The following is a 10,650-nucleotide window of genomic DNA, read 5'->3' on the forward strand; positions in this document are numbered from 1 at the left end:
TAACCATGTAACATATTAGGACTGTGACCTGTAGAAAAAGACACCTTACAATCCTTTGTTGTTGTGTATTAGCTGTGCAGAGCAACTTGCTAATTGCTTTTGTTTTCTTTAATCTGCTCCAGTTCAATCAGCAAACTCATTTCTTTCAAATCAGTTTTGACCACATAAGCAACTGGCAACTGATTAACCTAGATTTCCAACACTTTTTCCCTCTCGCCATGTCTCATGCAAATATTATAATAAAATGCAGAGACTTCTCAGTCCCAGCGTGAGATGCTTTTATTAAGAGAGCATCTAACATCACAGTGGTAATCCACCCAGCCAAGCTCACCTTGATTAAAAATGTATTAAATCCTAGGGCACTGTGAAGTGTAATAATTTCAGTTCCACCATTATTTTTTCATACCCTCTCAGACAGAGATGTAGATTTCATTAATGCTCCTCGGGAGTGAGACAGCTTTGCTCAGGATGTCTCATGTATTATTGGGGATGATAGTAAGGAGATATGAGCTGAGGATGAAAGTTCAAAGCCACAGGAGTTGGGATGCTGGAAGTAGACTGGGTCATGACACGGGGTTCAAATCAATGTTTCCCCATCTCAGAAGTTATTGTTACAGAGCCGAGCAACGTCTGTATCCGCACTGTTTTTCATGAATGTATCCTCACCATTCGCACCAGCCACGCTGCCCTTTCAGAGACCAGAGCAAACCAATGTTTATGTACAGAACCCTTTTTAAATCTCGGCCTGGTTATCAGTTGAATCCAAAAAAGACAAAAATCAAAAGCCAAATATCCCACTGATCCAAAGCCTCCGATGTCAATGAGTCCCAACAAATAGACGTGGCTTTGCTCCAAGACTTCTCTGCATGGGTTTGCAAGGCTGCACTTTTGCAATTCCATTATGCTGCTGGAAAAATACACCCTGAAAACAAGACTCTCTTGGTATGGAATGGTTTTCCAGTGTATTGTGACATTTTTTTTTTTTTTGTCTGATTCTTGTCTAGCTGGTTGTCCAAAGCTTACTTTTTTGAATACAGTGTGAGAAGCTGTATCTTTTGTGGATGTAACAAAATAGAAAAGTAGTCTGCAGCACAATATGTCGTGGACACGTGAAAGCTTTCAGGCATTCTTTTCTTGTAGATCATAGCCCACAGCCCTCCCCTGCACATCAGGTTAATGGGCCTTGTGGTGTGGAAGGACAAGCACGTCTAGGCTCAAACTGAAATGGTAAACCAATACATTATGCTCGGGGAGCAAAACCATTTTCCTTAATGGTCTTTTCCAGCAAGGCTTACACAAGAGAAACGATTCCTATCCTCTCAATGTTTCCTCTCCAGTTCCTCTTCTCTGTGACCATCACAAGGCCTGAGTAATGTTCCTATGCACTTGTTAGCATGTTTTCCTGGTAGAAAAATGTTTGTTCTGAGAACTTGCCCCCTCTGTGTTTAGTTATTTTCGTCCAAATGCATTTGGCTGGGAGTGTGTAAGGAGTGGGGATGAGCAGAGAGATAGATGTGTGTTACTGGTGGAAATGAGAATAAGCTAGAAACAGGTTTTAAAATACGAGCTTAGCCATTGATCTCCAATAGCTATCGACACAAACCGCCCTGCCCCGACACACACACTCACGCACAAAAAGATTGCAGAAAAAACACACGGTTTTTATTTTTTTAAACCTAAGATTCCTCTACACTGAACCAAACATTTCACTCGTTGTGGAAGTGGCAGACAGCACATTCCATGATTTTACCTTAGCCCATCAAACTGTATCATGTTGGCCTTCAGAGTGGGTGTCTGCAGGATCGAGTGGCTGATATTCAATCCAATGCATTCACAGTTTTTCCACCGGCTGGGCAATCCAAAGGATAACTAGATTTTATCTCCCGTGAGAAATGACTACGATCTGTCATTATCTTGGAGCCTCAAAATGAGACTTCCTACACCCAAAATAGCACAGGCCCCTCCTGCCTTGATTGCGACACGTTCTCCATCTATGTAACCACTGTGTCAAAAATCAGCTACGTTCAGAACAACCTTAGGAGAAACGCAGTGTGTAGGCTTACACACCATCGCAACAGTGTTACTAGGTCTCAAGCAGATACCATTTGAAAGACGATGTATTACTCCTGAAACTTATATCCTGTTTATGGTGTGTGCTCATATTACTCACCAGGCCAAATGTACAGTCCCTGTCTCTGTTTTGATGTTGAACTGGGCAAAAATAAATGACATAAATAAATAAATAAATAAATAAAACAAGTGTATCAGAAATGGTTGAAATACTGTGTACATATTTGAACTTTTGGTTTCTAATTTATAAAAGATAAGCTTTAGCTCTTGGAGTACTTATTTTATTTTTCCTTTCATGCGTAGCTTTGTGTTTTTATTTTCTATTTCTGTAAAGTGTGTAAATATATCTTTATGATAATAAGTAATATTAAAAATCTTATTTTAAGAAAAAGACTGTGTCCTGTGCTTTTTTTTAAAGGAAAACTTCACATTGACGAAATAAGACAAAGAGTCGACACCCATGGATTTAGACACAGCTGTGTTATCCAGATATGTCTGTTATTGGACGCTGGATGAAAAGTCAGTTACTCACCAAAATTAGCAGACTTCATCCTCTGACAAATTTAAACTCCTGTACAAAATGTTCCCATCGACTAATCTTGTAAGGGTAAATATTTTCAAAATAAGTAAAAACTTTAGATTCTTGTCATATCTGGTGCTTGTGGATATCCTTTCTCTAATAGTAATGAAATACTTCAAATTATTGTTGAAATATTTCTTTAAAATATGAAAATCTGAAGCTGATGTAACTGTTACAGAGAACCCACACAGACTTCTATGAATTTCATAGCCCCCTTTTTACATAATACCATTGAGTATTCATTGAGATATTTCAATCTGCATAACAGTGGTGGTCAACTGACAATCAAACTGAAATGACGGTTCCTAGCACCACATAAATTATGTTTATTGGCTTTGTAGCTCCAGCAGTCACTTATATGATGCAAAAAATCAGACAGAAGCCATCATGCAAATAATTGTAGAAGAAGCACACTGCAAACCTTAACACTCAAAGTAATGAAATAATTAAGTAATGTAAACTTAATTTTTTAAGAATAGTCCTACTAACTCAAATAACACAAGATCAGCTAACATTTCTTTTTTCATTTGAGTTAGTTTAACTTATTATTTTTAACTATTTTGCATATTAATTACCTGCTACTCAAAAATACTTTTTATTACTTTTTTGATTTTTGAAATATTTAAACATTGAAAGAATGAATTTACTGCTCCCATTCATTCAGCACGAGTCTGATGGGGTAGATTTTAGAAGATACTGTGGCACTGGCTATAGTGATCCATGAACAACTCAGTTCATTACCAGTCTGTGAAAATCATTCATAGGAACTTTGTGGAAGTCTCCCAAGAAAGAACTGCTGATGAACTTCTTGGTCGTGTTTGGACCTACTACTGCAATAATCCCAAGGAACTGAACAATACTGTATTCATTCAGAGTACACTAGACTGGATGCTGGTAAACTGTTAGCTAACTTAGAGACTCAAGCAGCTGGATCACTGTATCTTGTTTTGTTTTTTGTTGTTGTTTATTTCATTTTTGAATGTTAACCATGCAGGTATTGAAAAATACCAGAACCAGGACAGCGGTATATGAACATTTTAAAATTTTCAAGTTTCAACAGTTTATAGTGTAATTAATTAATTAATCAAATCTGCTATTTTGATATTCAAAAGTACATATTGCCTTTAGTATTTAATAATCTTTGTAAAATGATTGATTTTAATATTTGTTGAATATTAACAATGAAGTGTGTTATTTGTGGAGGCCAAGAAAATATTTTTGAACTGAACAAATGTACTTAAGAGGTTTAATTTAGTAGTACTCAATGCAATTGAGGCAATCATTTGACTTTTTCACGTTTTTAAAGTTGATGTTTGACCTTTGTTTAATTGTAAAGGATTACAAAAGTGGACAATAAATATTAAGTTTTGCTAAACTAAAAAAGTCACTCTGTTGTAGTCATTCCTTTTAAGTTATGTCATCTTATTTCCATGGGAGAAATGAGTGAAAACTTTAAGTTCTAGTTATTCAATATTAGTTTATTTAATTATTAAATATTTTACTTTTATTTTAGTCAAAAGGTACATGTCGAATGTAATCAAAATGTTGGAGTTCTGATAAGCTTCAACTTTTAAGTTATTTGACTTTTAAATAAGGCAATTGGTTACCTTAAAAAGTTTTTAAAAGTTCTGCTTACTTCTCGGTGCAGTACTGTGACAAACAGAGGCGATCAGATGTAAATAAATTCTGGAAATTTTCAGTTTTTACAGGTAAAATAATCACTAGAGCATGAATGCAGGTTGAATTGATCTTATTTTTAGATGAGTAACTCAAGACAGTATTAAACACATTTGAGGGTTATCCATGCAACAGGATGCCAGAAATGTACACTTGGTACTGGAGATTTTTCTGGTAACTGATTTCAAGTTACACTAATCGCAAGCCTAAAGGTAAAGGGGAAGAAAAGAGAGTCAAAATAAAAGTGGTTAACCACCGTCTGTATAAATACTGGTATGTTTCACATAGTGAGCCACATTTTTCAATATTCAAACAGTTCTTTAAAAATGCAGCTGTGTGGCACTTCTACTACTACTACTAGTGCTAGAATAAACAGCCTTCACGGCTTACAGATTAATATGTACATGTCTGTTCATGCATTACTCTGGTAATATGTGCTTCTATGCCTGTCTGTTCTAACACCCTACATACAATAGCTCATATTTCATTTATTTAGTTAAATAGTTAATGAATTTTCAGCATCAAAGTATCACAGAACTGCATCAGTTTACAGGGAAGTCAGCTGTTTCTCTTTTAGCTAATGGGTGGGTACATTAATAAAATGCAAATAAATGCAACAGCTTAAGCAACCAGCAACAGCAGCAGTTATTTCTAGTCAAGTAATTACACACATGCACTGTTGGCATTTAGTGAAAATATCATGAAGAGCTGTGTGGCGAGAGAACCCAGGTCTTCATATAGAGAGAGGGAACTGATAAACGATGGGAAGCAGGTGATGAGCAAGACAGGTAAATCATTTAATCAAGTACTAAAACTAATGCAAGACACAAAAGAAAAGTAACCTGAAAAGACAAACCAGAAATAATCAAGACAAATGCCAAAGAATTGGAAAACACACTGAACAAGAAGACAGGGAAACACAGAACTAACTACAATTAAAATCTCAAAATCAGAGTCTGAATCTGAACCTCAACTTAATTCATAACTAGACGCTCAGAAACAGCCATCTCATTTACAGAACTGCTCGGCCAACTTTGATTTACTCACACTTTTTGAGTGTTTTAAGTCAGCTCAGTTACTTGTGTAAAAACCATCATGCTTGTTTGACAGCTACGACCGTTGGCCTTTCACTTCAGCTGAATCGCGTATAGAAATTTATTCTCTACAGTACGCCTTTGGAAATGTTAATCCACTCTTCATCCAGTGAGGAACACTTCATTGGTGACAGGTAGCCTTCCCAGAGTTTATAGTGCATGCTAAGCATGGAGAACATTAATGCATCACAGCTGCTGAGCATGCATGGAGAGTATGGATATGTGTAAATGCAATGAGATCAACGTGCACATGTGTCATATCTACATGCAAGGGAGGCTCCTCCAGCTCTGAATTCTTGACAGTAAGAATTAAAAATTCAGGACATAGTGTCTCCAAACATTCAGATTCTTGGTTTGTTCTGTTTATACTTTTAGACATGCTTTTACACACAATGCTTTTTCATCATATATTTAATCCAAAAAACACTCCTTGGGGAGGCTATTTGATGAAATGCACTGGGCTTTGCTTGGGAGCCATTCTTCCTCCCCTAACTCCCACTGGGACCACTCAGGGAAGTGTCTGGTTAACGCATAGAGCTGACATGTCATGATAGACATGGGGTGCCCCACTGAGTCCCAATAGACCCCAAAAGACGCCCAAGGTTATGTCATCAAGCCTGGGTCAGCTGTATAATTGGGCTCGGGGTCACCAGGAGGATATGGAGCGTGACAATGAGGCTATAGAGTTACAGCTTGTGGCCGGGCAGTGAGGTCCAGCGCTGGTGGGGCATTACAGCGAGGCCAGACGTCCCTCTAAAGAGTTCAAGGTCTATGAATGAGAGTGGCTCCAGTGACGCTGCCTCAATGTGTGTCACTGCCTGCCAGCCACCAGTACACTGCTGGGACAGAGAGAGTGGGTGAAGGAGACACTGAGACTGCATGTTGGGATTTGTTGTGAGAAAAGCACAAAACTTTCAAAATGATGGGTGAGCCACTGTGGATAATGAGTGTCAGACACAGTTCCAAACTTTCGTGAGGTTCTTCAAATTGTTGACAGCCTCTCCTCAGCTAGATAAAAAACACACTGGAAATGTGTAGTGCTCTGTGCCTTCTGTACCCCGATGTACAGTATGTATACCATAGAAACAGACTTTGCAAGTAACATCTGGATTGCTCTTGGCAGAGTCCCATCAACTTCTACCACATCATAAAAACCTTTATTGCAGTTGGCTCTCCCACAGTACCACCAACATAGCCCACAGAACCGCTGACAAACCCACACTCGTGGACATTACCCAGCTCTCTGCAGTCTCTCAACCACCTGGAATCCACAGACTCACATTATAGAGGCTGTGCAGACTGTGATTGCAAATTAAGCACATATGTAACAAACAGGTGTTGCAAAGTGTTTTGATTACTTTTATAAATGTTATTCTGTCGTTACGTAGCAATAACTCCATGATTCAAAGGGAGGTATGCAGTGTCTAAGCCAAGAGTTTTAGGGAGTGGTACTCCTCAAGCTATTCAAAGCCACACAACTGACAAAACTGTGAGAACTGTACTTCAAAATGATATTAAGAAGTAATATTAGAGTAGTAAAGCAGTATTTAAATAAATAGGACTTAATTAATGCCAGTTTGAGATAATCAACAACGCTACTGCATTAATAAAGTTTAAAAAAAGGTGCTTTTTCCTAAAGGAAAATCATCAATCATCAATTCATTTCACGTCCAATTTTATTTATATATCACCAAATCACAACAACAGTCACATCAAGGTGTTTTAAAGTGTAAAATAGCAACCCTACAATAATAGAGAGAAAACCCCAACATTTGGATGACACCCTATGAGCAAGCATTTGGCAACAGTGGGAAGGATAAACTCCCTTTTAACAGGAAGAAACCTCTGGCAGAACCAGGCTCAGGGAGGGACAGCCATCTGTCGTGATTGGTTGGGGATGATGGGAGGAAGACAGGATAAGGACACACTGTGGATGAGACCCAAAGATTAACAATAAGTAATAATGAAATGCAGAGTGGTGTAAAAACACACAGTGAGTGGAAAAAAAGGTGAGTGAAGAAGAAATGCAGTGAAGAAGTGCATCATGGGAACCCCCAGCAGCCTAGGCATATTGCTCCATACCTAAAGGAGGATTCAGGGTCACCTGATCCAGCTCAAACTATATGTTTTGTTAAAAGGGACAGCGTTTTTTAAAAACTATTTTTAAAGTATAATACATTTTTGTTTATCAAAAAGCCAAAAGTTACAGGAAAATGCTTCTAAGTAAGGTAACACAGGCTGTAAATATCTAATTAGTCAGACACCCTATGTATGCAGGCATATAGACAAAGTCAAGACAACCGGGTGTTCAAGTTCAAATTAAGCATCAGAAAGCTACACAACCATCTCTAATGTTTCCAAGGGATGGTCTTAAGTCATGTTGGTGTCAGAGACCAGAAGAGATGATAGGAAGGCAACAGATTTTGAACAATAGAAGATTGGACAAACTTTGTCCGGAGTGACAAGTTTTGATTTCAGCTGCAACATTTGGATGTTATGGAGGATACCATGCCGTGTCATGAAGCTCAAATCATCTCAAACTGGTTTGTTGATCATGACAAGTTCACTGTACTCAAATGGCCTCAGTGTTTACCAAATTTCAATCCAATGAAGCACCTGTGGGATGTCATTCAATAAGGTGATTCCTATCATGTGGAGCTGATAAATCTACAACATGTCATCATGGAGCAAAATCTCTGTTGAATGTTTCCAGCACCTTGTTGAATTTACACCACAAACATTCGAGGTAGTTCTGAAGGCAAAAGAGGCCCAAACCACTACTAGCAATGTGTACCTAATAATGTGAAACGTGTTGAGTATTTATGTTGACCAACCTTGCCTGAAAAACCATTCTGATCCAGAAAAAAGTCATGCTGCTCCACTACAGAATGTCACCACGTAGCAAAAAAGGCCATTACAATTTCATAAAAAGTGTTAAATAATCAAATTATTGCATATCAAAGCTTAAGATAAATGTAATATAAAGTAATCACCACAGCTCACAGTCTTCCCTTCAGCTACCATGCTATGTTAGCTAATGTTAGGACATTAAGACGATTAAGATATATGGCGTGCTCTTAAGTATAACCACGGGACTATTATTTACTGTCAGCTAGCATTAAATGTCTGCAAGTGCTCACTTGCTATCCAGCTATGTAAAGGACAGGAAAATGATGTGCTACCGGATGCAAGATCACTTATCAGCCAACACACTCATTACTCCGGGCGTCTGGCAAAAATAGCAAAAAGAAGTCATGCTTTTTGTCAAAATATTAAGAACCTTTGATTTTAATGCTTGAAAGCTATGGACAGAGAGGCTCTTGTGACACGACACTGATTCAACAAAAACTAAGAGACAACTCTGTCACACAAATTAAGAACATTAAAATTGGGTTATGAAAGTGAAAAGAGAAAAGCCAGCGTGCCAGCTTATATTTCACATCTAAACTTGGTTTAAAAATACTTGAGAAGCTCAGCAAACTCCTGCGACGTCCAGTAAATTTTATCTCACACTTTTCTTGCTGTAAGGTGAGACAGCTCAGCACTACACCACCACAAATAACCCCGTTGTGTTGCATACATGGGGTGGATGTAGCCAGGTAGAGCAGGTCATCCACTAATTGGAAGGTTGGTAGTTCAATCCCAAAATATCCTTGAGCACGATACTTAACACTATAGTTTCCATGTTAGCTAGAAAGCAATTAAGCATAGAAACAGGTGGTTGTATGAATAGGCATGAATGGGTGAATGAGGCATGTTGTACAAGGCACTTTGAGCGTGTAGGTAGAGTAGAAAATGGGTACATACAAACCAGTCCATGATATAACCCTATATGAAACATGTATATATAGATTTCATAAACATGACGCCTTTCAAAAGGCCATACCTGGCTGGCCAGAAGTGGGGCTAACCCAAAACATACACAGGCCCAAACCCTGTGTATGTGGACCAAGAGAAAGTGCATGCATAAAACTGCTTTTACGTCTCAAGTGAACACACACAAAAACAACGCCTGGAGCCAGGTAAGAGGCAGGAACTCCAGGCCGCGTAATGCACCTCATCTGTGTTGACACCAGCAGCTCTGCAGTGGCGACGGATCACTGGAGTGGTCATAAAAACAAAGCAAGCACAAACACAGGGCAAGGAGGCAGGCAGCTGGTAGAGAAACGCAAGACTGGGATGGAAGTGACAGAGAAAAAAGAATCGACTATGCGAGCTGCCAAGACTTCCCCCTCGAATGGACACATGTTTGGGATTTTCTCTAATTTTGAACTTCCCCTGCTCTTTTAAAACCTCAACCAGGAAAACAAGATGTTGGAACGGTGTCAAGTGAATTTGCACCTTTCTCTTCACTTCAGTTCTTTGTCAATGAGCCAAGACTTCATTCCGGATTATTCTACATACACTGTTCAGATTAGACACATTATCTTTAGCTCATAAGCCAGAAACAAAGCAAGTGCACTGGCCCATAGGGTAATATAATGAGGGTCATAACTTTCCCATCATTAGAGCGTTACACTTTGATGACTGACAGTCTTTGGATATAAAGCCTTTCTTCTAGTGTCCTGTTTGGGGGCCAAAAGGACATCTCCTGACCTTTCACAAATCTCCCTGATAGCTTTTCTTAATGGCGCTTACATGAACACAAAGGTGTCTGTGAAGCGATATAGATGCATTAGTGAAAGCTTGGCTGTCATGTACAAAGTGGTAAACACCTTAAAGGAATCTATGTGACCTGGCAAAGCTGCAAGAAGCTATCGTGTCGTGCTTTCATGTTAAAAGGACCCTGAAAGCTTTCAGTGAGCAGTGACTTTCTACAGGAAGGGTTCTCGTACCCTTTAAACTTCCTTGTGCCTTCCTGCAAGTTATAGCTCTAACAACAACGGCTTCAAACAAGAATCAAAAACATCCATTTGTCCTTGAAGTTTTTTTCTTAGCAACCATTAAAAAGAAAACAAAAAAAAGAAAACAGATTACATACACGACTACACCCAGCGTGCTCAGTGTCAGGATGTGAGTAAGCAGATCGTACGGGTGTCACCCCAAAACAACATGTTTATCAGCTGTGCACATGGCACAGATTATCTAAAGACACATCCTGGGCTTTAAAGAGATCGTTGATGAGTTCCACGTCAGCACGCTCCTCTTCCCCTCTCACTCAACGCTGCTAAAGAAACAATTTGCTGCTGATCAGGGGATACATGCGGTGTTATTACCTTGTTAGGGGTA

Source organism: Rhamphochromis sp. 'chilingali' (genome assembly GCF_963969265.1).
Source record: "Rhamphochromis sp. 'chilingali' genome assembly, chromosome: 13".
NCBI classification, from domain to species: Eukaryota; Metazoa; Chordata; class Actinopteri; order Cichliformes; family Cichlidae; genus Rhamphochromis; species Rhamphochromis sp. 'chilingali'.